Source organism: Hylobates moloch, unplaced genomic scaffold (assembly GCF_009828535.3).
Source record: "Hylobates moloch isolate HMO894 unplaced genomic scaffold, HMol_V3 SCAFFOLD_10, whole genome shotgun sequence".
Taxonomy (NCBI): Eukaryota; Metazoa; Chordata; class Mammalia; order Primates; family Hylobatidae; genus Hylobates; species Hylobates moloch.
The window spans coordinates 92,310,386-92,330,206 of record NW_026652285.1 but is presented as its reverse complement, the minus strand read 5'-3'; positions in this window follow the sequence as shown (position 1 = coordinate 92,330,206).

The window sequence follows — 19,821 nt, the reverse complement described above, 5'->3', positions numbered from 1 at the left end:
TTCTTTGAGTCTGTGAGACGACGAGGAATTATCCAGGTGAGGAGACAGGGGAAAAGTATTCCAACCAGAGGGAACAGCACATGCAAAGACCTAGAGAGAAAACGGCACCATTGGTTTATAGAAAGTAGCTCAGTGAGGTTCCCTGTTGCTTATAGGATAAAAATGGAACTCCTGAGTATGACATTCAAGGCCCTACAAGTTTTGCTCCAGGTTCACCTCTGGCCACTTCCTGACATCCCACCATACCATAGTCACACTGGATTCTGTGAAGTTCCTGCATTGTGTCACCTTCTCTCCTGCATCAATGAAGCATGACCTGGTTTATTTTATGACGTGTCCATCCCAGGACACAAAAATGAAGAGAATTCATCAATTCCTGATCTCAAGTTGCTCCTAGCTTAGTTGAGAAATGCATCATTTCCAGCCTCCAAATGGTATAGTAGATACCTGGCATAAGGTAGATGCTCCATAATTTTTGCTGAGTGAGAAATGAATGATTATGATGAAACAAAGAGCTGGGGAAGACTGGAAGGTGGAGTCGCCTGCCAATAATTCTGCATGAGGAGTTGGAGCATTCCGGGCAATGGGAATAGTGCGAACTAAAGCCAGAAAGTATAAAGGCACAAGGCATACTCGGGGAACATTGGGAAATTAGTGTGGCTGGCGTGCTGGCCATGTGTATGTATAGGGGGTAGGCAGGGGTTGGAGGAGCAGATGGAAGGACACAGGAAAAAAGGGACCATAGGGCCTAGTAAGGGCTAATGAATGCCAGGCTGAAGCATTCACATTTTTGCTGTCGATAAGGAGCCATTGAAATAGTCTGATGTGGTTGGACCTCATGTTCCAGGAAGAGTGGCCTGTGGACATGCAGTGGTCACAGAGATCAAATTGAGTGGAAATGTGCCATAGAGTTACAACAGTGGTCCAGGCCCAGGAGATGGTAGTGGAGACGCAGTCCTCAGATGGTGGTGAAAAATAACGTGACTGATGTCAGTGCACACAGAGGAGGATTCAGGTGCTTCAGAGGTTTCCAGCCTGAGCCTGGTGGACTGGGTGAGCCATTAGTTGAGAAAAGGAACAGAGACCTCATAAGAGCATAATAGTGGTTAGCATTACAGAGCATTATCTCTGCGTCAGGCCCTGTGCTCAATGCCCCATGTGCATTACTATATTCAGTCTTCACAGTTTTCTCCTACACTAGGGGATCCACAGAGAAGTGGATCTTACTGAGCCTATTGTGCAGATGGATAACTGAGGCCCAGAGGGGTTAAGAAACGTGCCTGTGTTACTGCGGTTAGTAGATGGTAGATCCTAGATGGGATTCCAGGCCCCAATTCAAAGTCCTCCTCAGGGAGCTGGGCCACCCTGGGGCCATCCAGGGCCTGAAGGCTGTTGTGTGTGTGTGGAGTATATAATACCCTTCAGATTCAGGTCTCAAATGGGAGTCAATGATTAGAGTCAAGAGAGATGAAGTCAGTGAAAAGAATGAGGACCTCTTATCAGATGCTAGGAGAGCCTCACCCTGGGTCAGGTGAGAACAGAAAACAGGCTTTCAACTACAGCTGCAATGAGGCCAAGTGCAGCTCTATAAGAAGATAAAAGCCAGAGGCATGGGTCCATGAGTGCTCAGCATCATCAGAGAAAACTGAGGCCGAGGCAGGTTAAGGGTTCTGCTTAGCATCACGCAGCTAGAACATGGCAAAAGGTAGCTCCAAATTCAGGGCTGTTTGACCTGTAAGCCTGTTCTCTGGAGCTCCATGTTCTCTTAGCACATCTCTGATGACTGAAGAATTTCTTAAAGGAGCCACACTAGACCCTTTGGTATAGGGGAAAATCTCTAGGCAGACCCTGGCAGTCCGTGACAGAGGGCTCCTCTGTTACAAGCACAGGTGCCCCAGCTCCAGTACCTTCAAGCTCCAGGTGCCCTTTCTTACTCTGATCCCTGCTCCTTCTTGGGTCCCAGTCCAGCCTCCACACTGTGTCCCAGGCTCCCCACTCCACCCCTGGCCAACTTCCCCTGCACACGTGCTACAGCCTGCTGCCCTGGCATCCACTTACACACACACATACACATTTCTTTTAATCTTTCTGCCTAGATCAATTTCTCCATTCCCCTGATCATTTTTTCTTGTTTGCTTTTGAGCTCCCTCCAATTTGTCTGCTTTGGCTTGGTAATGAGGTGCCCCTGAAACAAAATGCAATATTCTGCATGTGACTTCGTCAGGGTCGTATAGATTTTCTTGCTAACTCTCTCTTCAGACTCTGGTTGACACAGTGCAACAACTCTATTAGTGATTGGACTCTTGTAAAGATGCTGCTACAAGTCACAAAATGATAGAGTGTACAGCCACATACACATTAGAAGCTGTTCTGGTCCATATCTAGCTCCTCTGCCTTGTACTTTCCACCTCAGTTACTTGGAGCTTTTTTACTCCATGCTTTTACCTGTGATGTTCCCTTGGCCAGAGATGTCCTTCTCTTACCTCTCCTTTCCACCAATGCACGTAGACAATGCTTACGCCATGTCTAAGACTGAGCTCAGTGTTGTCACCTCCTCTGTGAAGCCTGCCCTGGTTGCTCAGGCAGAATGCAGATGCTCATCCCCTGTGCTCTTCGTATGTTGGTACATAACCCTGGTGTCAGATTGAACACTCTAAACTCTCATCGTATAGTTGTCTGCTTCTCCAGGGAGGCTGCCAGTGCCTTGGAGAGCAAGGCCCACGTGGTTTTCTTCAGGATTATTGATTCTTCAACAACATGGAAAGGTAAAGCAGTTGTTAGACTGTGTAGTGGAATTTTCCCATAGAATATAGTTTTTCAATCATGTGTGTATACATACATGCATGCATTTGTTTGTCCTGTTCTCAGAGACTCTGAGTGCTGTCTATGTGCTAGACTCTATGCTTGGTGCTGGGGACACAGTGGCTAGCAAAACAGACATGATCTCTGCCCTGAGGCTCCAGTCTAATGCGTAGACAGATGTTAATTAAGTAAATGTACTAATGTACAGTTGCAAACCATGGAAAGGCAAAGTATAATAATCTACAAAAAGGAATTCTGATCTGGCCTGGGTCTTTCAATAAAGTTTTCCTTGAGGAAGTCTCCTTCGAGTGAAACATGAAGGGTGAGTAGATGTTAAGTGGTTGAAGATGGTAGGGAGCCTGGGAAAGAGCATTTCAGTGAGTGGGAACGACATGTGTTAAGGCCCTGTATCAAAGTACATAGTATATTAAAAGACCTGAAAGCATTTCAGTTTACCTGGAGCTCAGAGTGGTGAGAACCAGACTGAAGAGGTGTGCACAGAGGAGTCCTGCAGTGCAGCAAAAAGATTGTTTTTCTTTTAAACGCAGTGGATAAATATTGAAGGGGTTTAAGCAGGACAGTAGTAAAGATGATCATATGGGCATTCTGCGAAGCCAGTCTGGTTGGAGCATGGACAACATGTTGGGGAAGCAGGTGTGGATCTCAGGAGGTCAGTTTAGAGGCTTTGGAAAATGCCAGATGGTGCTAACTTAGACTTGGGTGGTGACAGTGAACATGTTGAGAAATGCATGGATCAAAGGAGGTAAAATCGACAGGTCTTGTGATGGACTGCATGTTGTGGAGTGAGGGAGAGGTTTCAAGATACCTCATAGATCTCTGGCTTATAGCATTGGCAGAAGGTGGCAGTATGGCATAGTAGTTATGTGTACAGGCTCTGAGACAACCCTTACCACTTACTAGATGGATGATCTTGGGCAAGGCACTTATTCCGTTTATGAAAAAAATTGAGCCATCTCTAATACCTGCCCCATAGGCATGTGACATGGATTAAATGAGTTGGCATAGGTTGATAGTTGGAGCGCTGTCTGGAATATAATTAACAGTCATTATTATTTTTATAGTGATATCCCTCAATGGATAAAAACATCAAAATGGACCAATATTTCTTAATAAGATGGCATACTGGATTTGAACTTGTTGATTATGTTGTGTCATTAAGATGTCCCAATGGAAACCTGGAGTAGGCACCTGGAGATATAGGTCTGTTTCTTGGAGGAGAAGGCTGAAACTGGAGCTTTAACTTAGAAGTCATCATTTTGTTTCCTTGGAGTACAAGAAGGAACAGTTACACTACCCACGTTTATGGTTCAGGATTGGCGTGCTTTTGGCTTAGAATATCTGTTGAATGAGGCAACCTTGTGCTGGTCAGCATATTATGGCCAAAGTGATGTTTGGATTTCTACTAATAATCAAACTGTCTTTCCCCAAGTAAGAGGAACAAGTCAATAGTAGATGGTCCTAACTTTGGGTATAAGAGCCTTGGGACCTTGTCTGGAAGAAGCTTGTCTTGTTCTGATGGACAGAGCTGTGGGAAAGTTGGTGGTGCGAGCACCATAAGGGGGCTGAGCCTCAGAGTGTAGGGTTTCATGATACACAGTCTTCTTTATGAGTAGAGACTCAACTCAGCTCTGCATTTTTCCACACAAGAACAAGCCAAGCAACCCAAATGGGGCCAGCAGACATATGGGGCCAGAGACAAGTAATGGTTCAGGAGAGCAAATGAGCATCATAAAAAGAGCTCCCTGTCTCACAAGGTTACCCAATCCAATTTCAAAGCACTGCAGTTGTTAGAAATGTCTTTCCTTGTTGAACAGAACATGTCATCTTATAACTTTGATCCTCTTGGTTAAACCCTTTGGAGCCACACAATCTTGGTCTGCTCTTTCCCAAGAAAACCCTTCAGTGATTTGAAGTCAGTGACTTGGTTTTTGGCAACATTTTTTTCCTTGATTTTACCAGGATGTGACTATGGGATCTTGAGCTGCCTTGGCCACTCTCACCTGCAGGAATTACAGTTTTTCAGTCTGTTACAAAAAGTGGATTGCAGAATGAACCCAACACTCCAGTTGTAAGGATTTGAGTGGGGAAAGAGAGAGTGATGGATAGAAAGAGATATATAGAGAGACAGAGATGGATTAAGAATAAAGATAATGAATAAAATTATGGACAAAGATATCAATAGATAGATGGTAGAGATGGTTTCAGAGTGTGATCGATGCATCTGAAAATTGACTCCAGGCAAGGGTCTTTGCAAAGAAATAAATGGATTCTTTACATTTTATTTTTATTGTAATTCTTACTGAAGGGTTTGTCCTGTAGAAAGGTGAAATCTTCTCCAACCAAAATATCTGCTTTGCTACATGCCAATCAGAGATAGCAAATATATTTTCTCTATGCTGTTCTTCTGTATTTCTCTGCTCATGGCTGATATCACTAATCCATTATGATACCCTTCTCGGCCTAGCCTGGGTGTAGACTCTGAATCTTTCCTAATGTAAAACTCCAGATAGTCACGGCCAATGGATCTATAGTAGAGTGTGTCTTGTTATTTATTGCTATGGCAATAGTGCTGCATAATAAACAGCTATGAAACCTCAGTCATATATAAGATTTTATTGCTTGTGTGCCAGGATGGTTGGAGCTTGGCTGGTCTTGGTTGGACTTGGTTGGCACTGGCTGGACTCTCTCATGCATCTGTGGCTGACTGGGGGCTCTGCTCTAGCTGGGCTGGGCTGAGTCATCTTAGCTGTCACAGTTCTTTTTTTTTTTTTTTTTTTTTGAGATGGAATCTTGCTCTGTCACCCACGCTGGAGTGCAGTGGCACGATCTTGGCTCACTGCAAGCTCCGCCTCCCAGGTTCATGCCGTTCTCCTGCCTCAGCCTCCCGCGTAGCTGGAAATACAGGTGACTGCCACCACACCCGGCTAATTTTTTGTATTTTTTAGCAGAGATGAGGTTTCACCGTGTTAGCCAGGATGGTCTCGATCTCCTGACCTTGTGATCCACCTGCCTCGGCCTCCCAAAGTGCTGGGATTACAGGTGTGAGCCACCATGCCCAGCCTTCTGCTTGCAGGATTTCTCATCCACCTGTGGGACCAGTGGGCTTGTCTGAGTATGTTCTCATGGGAGTGGCAGAAGCCCAAGAATGAGCAAAAACATGCAAGGCTTCTCGTGGCCTAAGCTTGTACCTGGCCCACTGTTACATCAATTGCTTTCTAATAAATTCATACAACTGGGCCCAAATTCAAGAGGTGGAAAGTAGACTCTACCTCTTCAGCGAGAGGAGTTTCAAAGATGCATATCAGAGTGTGTGGATATAGGGGGGGTGAAAAATTGGGACTCTTAACGCAGTCTGTTGTGATGTGTAAGATGAATCTAAACTGCTGTGTGCTATGTGCTAATTACATGGCATATTTATCTGTATTAATATATATTAATGTATCTGCTCTAGAATGGCAGTCTGCACACCATGCTTTCAAGGTGGGCAAGGGTCAAAGTCAAAATACAAATTCCCTCTGCTTAGCTCCTGATAACTCAGCTCAATTCAACAGTGGTCAATAAGATTTCATTCCATAAAGATGGGTGAGGCCTAACACACAAGTATCCTCATGGGAGCAGGCGGGCACTATGGAGTTAACCATGACTCACTGCCACCACCACCACCACCACCATCATCATCACCATCCTTATACTTGCTGCAATTTATTGAGAACTTACTCTATGCCAGGTGCTTCACATCCAGTGTATCTCATTCTACAGGATACTCCAGCAAAGCAGGTTTATGTGCATTATTTTGTAAATAAGGACACAAGGGTTCAAGGAAGTGCCATGATATACTCAGGACATTTAATGAAGGGCCCTAACTGAAACAGGCTTGACTGGGTCCCCAAAGAAAGCTCTCCTGATGACCTTCAGCAGATGCTGTCTATGCTTGGCTAACTCACTTCTCAGGTCCAGAAGGGCTCCTTGCACTACCCTCTGTTCTTCTATGCCTGTCCTGAGTGCTCTACTTCCTTCTCTCCTTGCTTGGGCTTCTCTGGCTTCTCAACTTTCTTTGGGAGAATAGCTTGTCTATTCTCCCAAATCCCTACTCTCTAATTCTCTCTCACTGCTGATCAGTGGAGAGGACCCAAAACAATTTCCATTAGGAAATGACATGAGTTATGATGATCAGGGACAGTGGTCAGTATTCTTCACTCCTTTTGAGAGGTTTCCTTGAAGGAGCTTGGACCAAACAACTTTAGAAGAAGAGCTGACATCCTGGTAGTGGACTATGGTGAGATGGGATGGGGGTAGCTTGCTCCTCATGGGGGTTACATGCTGAGGTGGGAAAAAGGGCAAGGCAGTTCCGTTTAGGTTCCAGTGCACCACAGAGTTTACGGAGCAACTCTTTGGGTTTTTATTTGTTTTTAATGAAGCATGGTCCTTCTCTCACCTTAGAATTTAAACATGTACCCAGGGGCTGGTCTGGGCAGACTACAGCCATCAGGGTATATGCGCAATCACTCTTCCTCAGGGAAAACTAAGGCTTTGTTTAGTTGATGATCCTCCTCCTTCTTCCTCTAGGATGAGTCCTCTCCCAGGAGTTTCTCTAGTTTCCAGCCTTACATGTTGACCTCTCTTCTATCCTCAAACTCATTTAATTAAGTATACACATCATCCATTCTGGTCTGATAAAGCGGAAATATCAGAGTCAGACGGGCCCTGAGAGGTCATTTAGTGTCTGCACAGATGAGGAAACTGAGGCTAAAGTATGAATAGTAATTGTTCTCATCTATTCTCTGATGTGGATGCTGAGGAATCACCAACCACAGTTGAAGGCTGATGGATTCACAATATGGGAGCCAAGAGAAGAGGCTGGGAAAGTTGAAACCAGAGTCTGGCTCAGCCTACCCAGAAAGGGGAAGGATGTATTAGAATTGGCTGTTATGAGATCTGATATGGTTTGGCTGTGTCCCCACACAAATCTCATCTTGAATTGTAGCTCCCACAATTCCTACGTGTCGTAGGAGGGACCTGGTGAGAGATCATTGAATAATGGGGGCAGTTTCCTCCATACTCTTCTCATGGTAATGAATAAGTCCCATGAGATCTGATGATTTTATAAGGGGTTTCCCCTTTCGTTTGGCTCTGTCATTCCCTCTTTGCTGTCACCATGTAAGAAGTGCCTTTCACCTTCTGCCATGATTGTAAGGCCTCTACAGCCATGTGGAACTGTGAATCCATTAAACCTCTTTTTCTTTATAAATTACCCAGTCCCAGGTATGTCTTTATCAGCAGTGTAAAAATGGACTAACATAAAATCAATCCTTAGGTCTCAGAGGCTTAATGCAAGATGCAAAAAGTTTATTTCTTGTTTCCAAAAAGCCCAACGTGGCTTGTGTTAGTCAGGTGGGCTCTCCTGGTCTCGCTCCTTCAAGCCAAATGGATGCCAAAGTGGGTGGATTGCTGTAGCCCAGGAGTTCAAGAACAACCTGGGCAACATAGTGAAACCTTCCCTCTACAAAACATACAAAAGTTAGCTCGATGTGGTGGCATGTGCCTGTAGTCCCAGTACTTGGGAGGCTGAGATGGGAGAATCACCTGAGCCTGGGAGGTTGAGGCTGCATTGAGCCATGATCACTCCAGTCTGGGTGACAGAGTGAGACCCTGTCTCAAAAAAAAAAAAAAAAAAAAAGTAAAGATTCAAGCTTCTTCCAGCTGAGTCTTGGAGTCCTTTATCAGATTATTTGCCTCCAGACCACTGACATTGAGGATAAACAAAGGAGAGGATTGCTTGGCAGATTTTAGAGCTAGGCCTGGAAGAAGTAAGCGACAATTCTGCCCACAGCCCATTGGCCAGAGCAAGTCACATGGTCCCTCCTAAAAGAAAGGAAGCTTGAAAATTATAGTTCAGTAGTGTTCCCAGGAGGAAAAGGAAGAATTTAGTGAGGAATTTTGCCATAGAAGATCTGAAGTAGAAGTCAGGGAACAAGGTGTCAGAGAGTGTGGTGGAATGGATAACTTTAACTAATTTTGCATGCATGTCTTTTGGCATTTGACCTTGCAGTAGTTAGTTTTCAGAGCATGTTTCTCTTTCCCAGTGGTTTTGGTCTTGCTCATGTGACTTGTGTTGGCCAGTGAAATGCTGGAAGACATTATATGAGCAGAGATTTTAAGTGTGCTCATGTGATTTAGGATGGTCTCTTGTACTCCTGTAATTCACTGTGGGAAAGAACATGGACTGGGTAGCCTCTGGCTCCTGAATAAAGACATAAGGAGCATACTTGAACTTTACCCACAGCCTGGAGTCAAGCCCAGGTGAGACCAGTGATCCCATATGAATCCCTGAGAACCTGCAAGGATTGTAAGCCACCAACACTTTGAGGTTGTTTGTTATACAGCATTATTGCCACAATTGCTGACTAATACAGGGTGGCAGAGAGTTTGAATATGAAGACCAGGGAGAGTGGGAAGATGATCTGAGTAGTCTGGAAGTAGTGGCTTACAGCAGCCAAGATGATGAAACTTTAAAGTTCAACATTCCTGGATTCATCCCAGCTTTCCATGTCTACAACTTGTGCATTGTGTGGTTTGGGGCAGATTGGTCAAGCTGTCTTTGACGCAACTCTTGTCTTATACATTGGGGGTAATTATAAAACCAACCTCAAAGGATTGATTTGAGAATGAAACGTGATTATGTAAGCTCAGCACAGGGCCTGACTGATGCTCCCTTTACTTGAAAATTATCATCTCATTTTTTTTCTCTTATTCTCTTGTTTACTCTTTATAATTCATATGAGATAACACTTTTTCAAAGAAGCCTTCCTTCCTTGACTGCTACTTTCCCACTCCAGAATAGAACCATTTCTCCTTTATAACATTTATAGCAATTCAAAGTGACATAAAGGTATAATTTTTGGAGGTATTATTAAATGTTTACTCCAAATCTCCTCTACCAGTTTCTACATATTGGGAGAGCTGGGACATTGTCTGTATCTAGCACAGTGCCTAGAACATAGGAGATTAATGAATGGGTAAAAACAAGTACTAATAAATAGCAGTGATTCTGATCACTTTTATCCTACACACCTTCCTTTGCTCTTTGCACTATGTGTTGGGGAATTGGTTTGATTTAAAGGATTTGGGTGAACCATTGGCAGATCTGGGACTGAAATTCGGGTCTCCCTATTTCTAGTCTGGTGGTCTGCCCTGCTCACAGCACCATCTTCCACTGTGCCCTTCCAAATCCACAATTTATATGGCTGGCTTGGAACCCTGCCTCTCTGCCTGAGATTAACCCACCAGTGGATGGAACAGGTTCCCTTTGTGTGCAGCAGTTTAGCTAGCATTTTGCTTTAACTTTTCTATGCATGATGTCTGGCGTCCCCAAATTGGCCTTTGTGGGGAAATCAATAACAGCTCATGCATGCAAGGCACATGTCCCTTCCACAGGACATTAGGCCGGCTATTGAAATAACTGTGGCTGGAAAGGAGAGTTCTATTTGTAACTGAGGCAACTGCAGATGAAATGATGCTTTCCTATGTGTATTTGGGTAGATAACACTAATTCTCCCCCTTCTCATGTCTCCAGCTGTTGGCAGTCCTTCTCTCATTTTAGAGCTGTCTGCACCAGTTGCTTTCTTTCAGGAATTCTTAGTGATACACACACTGCAAATGAGGAAAGAGGGGGTTACTCTTCTCTTGGACTGCTGTGGTCAAATTCAAAGGTCCAGGTCCCTGATCTGAAGTCAGAGGACCTATATCCTACTGAGTCTAAATTTTTCCAGGGCCTCACTGAGCAAGCCAGCACAAGTCAGTTCCGTTTTTTAGGTTGTAGTATTCCCATCTGGAAGACAAAGGGATTAAATGTCATGACTATCTCTATCTCCCTCCCTCCCTCCCTGTTGCTGTATCAGCTGTCCCATGTTAACAGTATCCTTAAAGGAATAATGGGGGAAGAAGAATGAACATCTATGAAGTATCCTCTATGTGTCAAACACTTAACATTCATTATCTCATAGAACACTCATAACAATGTTATGATTTTATTTTTCCATACAAGGAAACAGGCTTAGAGAGGGAAGATGACTCATTTCAAGTCACAGAGCTTGGGAGGATTTGAGACCACATTTTCCCCACCACATTGGGTAAGTTGTTGAGATGTTGAGATGATAGCTGCTAGCCACATGTTAGGTGTTAAATTGTGTCCACCAAAGTTGTTGTGTTGCAGTCTTAACCCCCCTTACCTCATAATGTGACCTTATATTGGAGATAGGGACTTTACAAATGTAATCAAATTAACATGAAGCAACTGTGCCACAGGAGCTGAGGTCTGAGTTTAGGGTAATATTCTGGGAAAATCAGGCACAAAGTAGATCAGGCAAGATGCAAAATAATATTAATGAGAACAGAATCCCCTTACTAGTTAGTATTGATAGAGCATTTTCTCATTGATTCTTTCAATTTAAACTTCACACATCATTATCCAGGTGAGGAAACAAAGACTTCTAGAGACTAAATGGCTTCTGGAAACTACATAAACATACACAAACAGTTAATGATAAAGTTGGGACTCAAATTCGTGTTTGACTCCATGCCCAGTGTTATTTTCTTAAGTACAGCTCCTAGAGTCACCGAGCTCTTCAAAAGAGGCTTGTGCTACAATGATGATGATGATGATAATGATGATGATGATGGCAGTGCTAATGGTATTGCTAATGATAGTGTTGATAATGATGACAATTATGATGTGATAATGATGAAGGTGAAGATGATGGTGTTATTGATAATGACAATGACAATGGTGGTAGTGAATCTCACTTGAATTTAGGTCCAGGGTGGCACATGACACATATAAAAGAGGCATCTTTTAGGCAACTTCCTGCATGATCAATAGTCTAGCCTCTATTTACCTTTCCAGTTTTATCTCTTCTCACATTTCCTCACCCTGTGCTCTAGAGGAATTTGCCTGCCCTCTTCAGAAACGTATTTCCAAATCCAGCCTCCAGCCTTTTGCTCTTACAAAATCCCTATAAATAATGTGCTTTGTGGCACATTGATCAACAAGAGATGCTCTCCGATGAGAAAAGGTTTCAAGGTCCCAAACATTTGGGGAATACTAAACATTTTGCCCTTCTCTTGGAGGAGCACAGTGTGTGTTAGCATGGGAGAGATTGTGGGACATCTTGTATTAATGTACCCATTTCACTTTGTCTAATACATATTTCCAAAATCTTTTTTGACTTGAGAACCCCTTTCTTATGTAATTCTTATCTATTGATACCCCAAAGAACAAGTGTTCTTTATAAAACCTTTGGGAAAACAGTACCCCATCCTTTTTTGTCTCCTTAGCTAATCTTTTAAGACCAACCTCAACCCATATCATTCAGCAAGTCTTCAGAGATACCTCCATGGGGCTCTCCTCCCACCCCACTGAGCTCCAATAACTTGCCTAGAGTCCTTCACTGGACACATATCCTAGACCTTTCCCACCCAAGATGGAGTCATGGAGAATATGAAGCCAGGGTCACAGGCTTCATTCATCGAGGCTATCCACTGGGGAGAAAGTCTAAATACAAAGCCAGAGATGGCTGCTGTAAGGGGCATCTTCGACCCTATCCTAGAGCAGGCTGGAAGATGGACAGCAGGGAATGGGAATGAGGAGGAGATATGGATGAACTGGGATACCAATGCTAAAGGTCAGCTTCAACAGAAAAGATACCAGGGCAACGAGGCAGGGACCACAACATGGAGCATTTGATCACAGACAGAAGCCTGTTTGGGTCAAATCTCATGTTCCTCTATTATGCCCTGATATGGTCTGGCTGTGTCCCATCCAAATCTCATCTTGAATTGCAACTCCCACAATTCCCACATGTTGTGGGAGGGACCTAGTTGGAGGTGGTTGAATTATAGAGGTGGGTGTTTCCTGTTCTTGTGACAGTGAATGAGTCTCATGAGATATGGTGGTTTTAAAAATGGGAGTTTCCCTGCACAAGCTCTTTCTTTGCCTGCTGCTCTCCATGTAAGAGGTGGCTTGCTTCTCCTTGCCTTTTGCCATGATTGTGAGGCCTCTTAGCCACATGGAACTGTAAGTCCATTAAACTTCTTTTGCTTCCCAGTCTTGGGTATGTCTTTATCAGCAGCATGAAAATGGACTAATACAGTAAACTGGTACCAGTAGAGAGAGTGGGGGCTCTCCTGAAAAGATAACTGAAAATGTGAAAGCGATTTTGGGACTGGGTAATAGGCAGAGGTTGGAACAGTTTGGAGGGCTTAGAAGACAGAAAAATATGGGAATGTTTGGAACTCCCTAGAGACTTGTTGAATTGCTTTGACCAAAATGTTGATAATGATATGGACAATGAAATCCAGGCTGAGGTGGTCTTAGATGGAGTTGAGGAACTTCTTGGGAACTGGAACAAAGGTGACTCTTTGTTATGTTTTAGAAAAGAGACTGGTGGCTTTTTGTCCCTGCCCTAGAGACTTGTGGAACTTCAAACTTGAGAGATGATTTAGGATATCTGGCAGAAGACATTTTTAAGCAGCAAGGTATTCAAGAAGTGACTTGGTGCCGTTAAAGGCATTTCCATTTCGAAAGGGAAACAGAGAATAAAAGTTTGGAAAATTTGCAGCCTGACAATGCAATAGAAAAGAATATCCAATTTTCTGAGGAGAAATTCAAGTCAGCTGCAGAAATTTTGCATAAGTAACAAGGAGCCAAATGTTAATCACCAAGACAACGGGGAAAATGTCTCCATTGTCTTCATGGCAGCCCCTCCCATCACAGGCCTGGAGGCCTAGGAGGAAAAAGTGGTTTTGTGGGCCAGGCTGAGGGTCTCCAAGCTGTGTTCAGTCTAGGGACTTGGTGCCCTGCATCCCAGCCACTCCAGCTGTGACTGAAAGGAACAAATATAGTGCTTGAGCTGTGGATTCAGAGGGTGCAAACCCCAAGCCTTGGCAGCTTCCACGTGGTGTTGAGGCTACAAGTACACAGAAGTCAAGAATTGATGTTTGAAGAACCTCCATTTAGATTTCAGAAGATGTAAGGAAACTGCTAGATGTCCAGGCAGAAGTTTGCTGCAAGGGCAGAGCCCTCATGGAGAACCTCTGCCAGAGCAGTTCAGAAGGGAAATGTGGGTCAGAGCCTCCATGCAGGGTGCCTACTGGGACATCACCTAGTGGAGCTGTGAGAAAAGGGTCACCATCATCCAGACCCCAGAATGGTAGATTCACTGACAGCTTGTACTGTGTGCCTGGAAAAGTCACAGACACTCAATGCCAGCCTGTGAAAGCAGGAAGGAGTGGGGCTATACCCTGCAAAGCTACAGGGGCAGAGCTGCCCAAGGCTGTGGGGACCCACCTCTTGCATCAGCGTGACCTGGATGTGAGACACAGAGTCAAAGGAGATCATTTTGGAGCTTTAAGATTTGACTGCCCTGCTGGATTTTGGAGTTGCGTGGGACCTGTAGCCTTTTTATTTTGGTCAATTTCTCCCATTTGGAATGGCTGTATTTACCCAATACCTGAACACCTCATTGTATCTAGGAAGTAACTAGCTTGCTTTTGATTTTACAGGCTCATATTTGGAAGGGACTTGCCTTGTCTCAGATAAAACTTTGGACTGTGGACTTTTGAGTTAATTCTGAAATGAGCTAAGAGTTTAGGGGACTGTTGGGAAGGCATGACTGGTTTTGAAATGTGAGGACATGAGATTTGGAGGGGCCAGTGGTGGAATGATATGGCTTGGCTGTGTCCTTACCCAAACTTCATCTTGAATTGTAACTCCCACAATTCCCACTGTCACGGGAAAGACCTAGTTGGAGGTGATTGAATTGTGGGGGTGGATCTTTCCTGTGCTGTTCTCATGATAGTGAATGAGTCTCACAAGATCTGAAGGTTTTAAAAATGGGGGTTTCCCTGAGCAAGTTCTCTCTTCTTTTTGCCTGCTGCCCCAGGTAAGATGTGACTTGCTCCTCCTCGCCTTCTGCCATGATTGTGAGGTCTCCCCAGCAGTGTGGAACTGTTAAGTCCATTAAACCCCTTTTTCTTACCAGTCTTGGGTATGTCTTTATCAGCATCATAGAAACGGACTAATGCATGCCCCATACTCCTTTTACTCATTTCTGGCAGCTTCCTCTGGACCAATGATGTGCCTCGAAGCTTCAAAACTGACCCAGACTTCAGCAGGAGGAGACAGAATTGGATAATGGTTCTCCATTATCCACAGTGATTAATGTCTTTGTATCTTTTAGTTTGACACAAAGCTGGATCCATGGGAAATGGTTGGTAAAAAGTCTTGATTTGTTGTTAATAACAGTAATAATAATAATAGTGGATTGCATGCTGAGAATGCATACTGTGACAGGCAGGCACTGTACTCTGTATTCTACATCTATCTTAGAGTTAATTTTTCCAACAGCCCTGTTACGTTGTTATTTTTATGGTTATGTTTAGATGAGGAAACTGAGACTCTGTGATGTGCAATAGCTTGCTCAAGAAAACCAGCTTGAAGTGCGGCCACCAAGATTTGAACTGAGGTCTAATAATAAAGGCACCTACAGGATAACTAGCTAATCAAGGCAAAAGCATGCTCTGATTTTTCTTCTCCAGACTTCTAGTGACTCAGCCTGTCACAGAGTGCAGGAAAAGCTGGAATTTAAGGTGGTTGTATTAGAGGTGACTTTCCACTGGATTGAGAATGGAGCTTTTGCCTGACTTCTACTTGGAGAGGTCATACTTGGAGGCAGGAAGAGGCCCCTTGGCAGGGACTCTGAAACTTCCCCACCCACTGAGGCAGAGCTGGGACTGCCTGTCACTGGGACAGACAGGTAGAACCCAGAAATCATGTTAAAGCTACAGACTAGCTATGGGGGTTGATATAATTTGGCTGTGTCCCCACCCAAATCTCATCTGGAATTGTAACTTTCATAATTCCCATGTGTGGTGGGCGGGACCTGGTGGGAGGTAATTGAATCATGAGGGGGGGTCTTTCCTGCGCTGTTCTCATGATAGTGAATAAATCTCATGGGATCTGATGGTTTTAAAAAGTGGAGTTCCCAGGCACATGCTCTCTTGCCTGACACCATGTAAGATGTGACTTTGCTCCTTGTTTGCCTTCCACCATGATTGTGAGGCCTCCCTAGCCATGTGAAACTGTGAGTCAATTAAACTTCTTTCCTTTATAAATTACCCAGTCTTTGGTATGTCCTTATCAGCAGCTTGAGGGCAGATTAATACAGGGGTCCACAAAGTGGTGCTGCTTGAGAATCTACTGAACGTGAGAAGTGAGGGCAGCAGTTGGAGTGACCTTTCTAGAGAACAGAACCGTCCATAGCCTTAAAACCTGTCAGAGGCTTCCCTTCTGCTCAGGATAAAATCTTAAGGGCTGACCACGACCTCTAAGACCTGCAATGACCTGGCCTCTCAATCTTCCCAGCTTCATGTTTCATTACTGCTTTGGACTGAATTATTTCCCCCTAAAATCCATATGTTGAAGCTCTAACCCTGAATGGGACTCTATCTTGAGACTGATATTTTAGGAGTAATTAAGGTTAATTATGTCATAAGTGTGGGCCCTAAGCAGACAGGTTTATAACCTTATAAGAAGAGGAAGAGAGAGGTTTCTTTCTCCCTCTCAGCTATCTGAGGACATAGCAAGAATGTGACTATTTGCAAGCCAGGAAGAGAGCCCTCATCAGAAATGACCATACTGGCACTCTGATCTTAGACTTCTAGCCTCCAGAATTGTAAAAAAAAAAAAAAGAAAAAAAAAAACAAAACATTTCTCTTGGTTAAGCCACCTACTCTATGGTATTTTGCTATGGAAACCCAAGCTAACTGAGATGAATTCTTTACTCCTCCCCTTTTATGCTCCAGCCAGATCAAACTCCCTCCCAGTTGCCTAAATTTACCATGCTCTTGCTCTCTTTTGCTTCCATGATTTAGCATATGTTATTATCTATGTCCAACATGCTTTTTTCTCTTCTTACTCTTCACGTTGCTAACTCTTGTAACCCTTCAGGACTCAGCATTGGATTATGTATTAGTCAGGATAGACTAGTTTATGCTGTGGTAACAAACATACCCCAGATCTCCCTAGCTTACAAGCTTGCTTCTCACTCTGTGACATGTCTAATGTGGGTAGGCAGGAGGTCTCTGTTCACTGTAGCCACACAGGAACCCAGATATATAGAAACACAAGACTTCTATAATCTCTGAGGCAAGAAAAGAGGATATGGTGAGTAGCTCACTGGCTCTTAAAGACTATTGCCAAAAAGTGACATGTACCACTTCTGGTCACATTTCACCTGAGCAATCTACACAGCCATCCATCACTAACTGTCATAGATGGCTGCAGCAATGGCCTGTGACTTGTTATTTCCTCCCTGTATCTGTGCCTTTGGGTAGTCCCCACCCACAGTGACTCTGGGTGGCTCTGTGATTTGCTTTGGCCAATGGGAAAATAACAAATTCAATGCAAGCAGAGACTTGAAAAGTGCTTGTACAGAGAGCTTGCCCTCTCTTGCTACTCCTGAAAACCCCATAATCAACAATATGTAAATAAGCTCAGTCTAGACTGCCAGAGACCCATGGCCCACAGTCACTCCAGCCAACAGCCAGCACCAGCCATCAGGTGTGTGAAACCATATTGTAGAGCCCACCATCCCCTATCAACCTGCCAGTCAGTGGAAGTCACGTGAGAATGTAGGTGAGACCAGCAAAGAACGGCCCAACTGAGCCCAGCCCAAACTGCCAATTCACAGACTAGTGAATGGTTGTTTTTAGGCTACTGTGTTTTGGAATGGTTTGTTACACAGCAAAAGCTAATTGGTAAATTATTTCAAAGTGTATAGGGAAGTGCTGTTTCTGGTATTTAGAAAGAGAGGGGAATAGGGTATTGTTAAATAATACTAATGACAAATTAATAACTACCACAAATCCCTTCTCCTCCATCCAGTAAAGACTTTGAGTCTCCTGTGAAAGCTAAGGTGGGGCTCCTCTTCTGTCCTATTTCAGTTTCCTGGGCTTCTCTGACACCCCTGCAACCAAGCACTGCTCTCACTTTGTAGCAACTGACTGGCTCCCTTAGAGCATGTCAACCAGCAGGCTCTGAATGGATAACAGGAGGCTGAGATACTGGGTTCCTTAGCCCTTGGAGTGGCCAGGTGGGCCCTGGGTCCATCTGCTTCCTTCAGCCACAAGTAGCCTCTTCTGTTTACTGTAGTGGGTTGTGCAGATTCAGTAATTAACTATGTGTAACTTGACATAAAAAAGGTTGACCTCTTGTCTGGTATACCCCAGGAGGCTGCAGGTTTTGAGAGAGCAGGGCTGTGTTACATTTACTCTTTCTCAGATCCTTGCACTGTGTCTGACTCATAGTAATTGTTCAATAAATATTTGCTGAAACAAGGGACAGTGATTGAAGGTAGCTAGGAGTTGTTATCAGGGTGACCTGTCTGTAGTTAAGGCACCAGAACTGAGGAAGGGGATCAGCTAGACCTGCACTGTCCAATATGGTAGCCACAAGTCACAAGTTATAGGTTGAATTCTCTTCTCCCAAAATCCATATGTTGAAGTCCTAACCTCCACTTCCTCGGAATATGACTTTATTTGCAGTCCCATAGGACTGGTATCCTTATAAAACGGGGAAATTTGGAGACAGACACACACACAGAACATCATGTGAAGATGAAGACAGAGATCAGGGTAATGTTTCAACAAGCCAAGGAATGCTGAAGATTGCCAGCAACTCACCAGAAGTTAGGTGAGAGGCATGGAACGGACTGTCTCTCATAGAACTCAGAAGGAAGATGCCCTACCAACACTTTGATCTTGAACTTCGAGCCTCCAGAACTGGGAGACAATACATTTCTGTTGTGTCAGCCATCTAGTGAGTGGTACTTTGTTAAGGCAGCCCTGGAAAATTAATATACCACATGTGGCTATTTAAATTTAAATTAATCAGCGTTAAAAATTTAGGTCCTCAATCCTGCCAGTTATCCTTCAAGAGCTCAATAGCTGCACGCAGCCAGTGGTTACTGTATTATAAAGAAGACAGAAAACAGTTCCATCACCACAGAAATTTCTCTTGGCTAGTGTTGAGCTGTAGTAACCATTCTGAACTCTGATTGCATGTTATACTGTCCAAGGAGATTTTTCTTTTAAATTAAAGGTCTCAATTTGAGATGGTTATAGATTCACATAAAGTTATAAGAAATAATACAGAGAGATCCTGTGCATTCTTTACCCAGTTTCCCCCAATGGCACCATTTTGTAATACATTAGGAAAAGATCACAAGTAGAATATTGACTTTTACATAGTCAGATGTAGAACAGTTCCGTCTCCAAAGAGATCCTTACAGATGCCTCTTTAAATTTATTGTCATTGACAAACATGGTGCTTAACATGATGTTTTGATACATGTATGCATTGTGGAATGGCCAAATCAAGCTAATTATAATATGCATTACCTCTCATATTTATAATTTTCTATGATGAGTGTTTAAAATCTATTATCTTAGCAATTTTCAATATACAATACATTGTTATTAACTGTAGTCACCACGTTGTACAGAGATCTCTTGAATTGATTCCTCCATCTAAATGAAACTTTGTACCCTTTGACTAACATCTTCCCAATCCCTACACCCCCCAGCCTCTGTGACCATGATCCTACTCTCTGCTTCTATGAGTCTGACTTTTTTAGATTGCAAGTATAAGTGAGGCCAAGTGGTATTCATCTTTCTCTGCCTGGCTTATGTCACTTAGCAGGTTCATCCATGTTGTCGCTTATGACAGGATTTTCTTCTAGTATTCCATTGTGTATATATGCCATTTTGTCTTTGTCCCTGATGACCCCTTTTTCAGCCAATCCCAGCTGTACCTGCCTAAGAGAAGAGAGACATATTCTAGGCACAAAGAATAACATATGAATGACCAGAGGGGAAGAAGACCTTTCTGGGTCCTATAATTATTCCAGCATAGAATAGAGCATTAGAGGTGGGGAGATGACA